Genomic DNA, 912 nt, shown 5'->3' with positions numbered 1-912 from the left:
CGCCTCGAAGCCATACAGAAGTCTTTTTCCATGGCCTCTCCAAACTCCTCCCATGCCCGAGTTTTTGCCTCAGCGACCACCCGAGCCGCATGCTGCTTGGACTGCCGGTACCCGTCAGCTGCTTCCGGAGTCCCACAGGCCAAAAATAGCTCAGGACATCTGTAACTAAACTATAGACATTTTTGTGCTTTCTAAGGACAGTTGGCTGTGGTGGCCATATTGAATTGGATTGACTCTAAAAGTGAATCACTTGTTGATGAACATCAAATGATCACTTATTGAATGTTTCATTAAAACCCATTCAGTGGTTCATGAGACATTTTGCTAACAGACCGCGTTGATTCTAATAGTTAATGGAAAGTTTTAAACACAGATCTCAGCACTCAGAGTATAAGTCTCAGGTACCACCAAACCAAAGCTTAGCTCAGTATCTGTAATACTGAGTTGTAGCCATTTTTGTGCCGCTAACATTGCTTTGCTGTGGCAGCCATCTTGAATCAGGTTGACTCCAGATGCAGATGTTCATTCAGTGATTACTTTCTGAAAGTTCTGTTTATGAGATGTTTTGCTAACAGTACAGACAAACAAACACATTCCGTCACCTTTGGGTGATAACAATTATTTTCATTGTGAGAAATGGAAGCCACAGAAGCTTTAGGCAGCTTTGTGAGAAAGGTGACTAAAACAACAAGGTGTCAGTTCTCACTCGTAGCCACCAGGGGGCAGTAGTGTAACACAGCTGAACCATTGTCTTTTCATCTTGGCTGCTCGGTGGAAGGTTGTAGAGGACCTTAACCCAGCAGACCTATGGATCCTGTTCATTATGAGCACTTATTATTAACACAGGGAGGCATGAGAGCTGGGTCAGCTGTGTGTGTTAGGAGAGATGCTCTTGTAATTACCCAGCAGGAC

The sequence above is a fragment of the Kryptolebias marmoratus genome, linkage group LG2 (assembly GCF_001649575.2).
Source record: "Kryptolebias marmoratus isolate JLee-2015 linkage group LG2, ASM164957v2, whole genome shotgun sequence".
In the NCBI taxonomy this organism is placed as follows: Eukaryota; Metazoa; Chordata; class Actinopteri; order Cyprinodontiformes; family Rivulidae; genus Kryptolebias; species Kryptolebias marmoratus.
The sequence above is the reverse complement of the archived record's forward strand: the minus strand, read 5'-3'. Positions refer to the sequence as shown.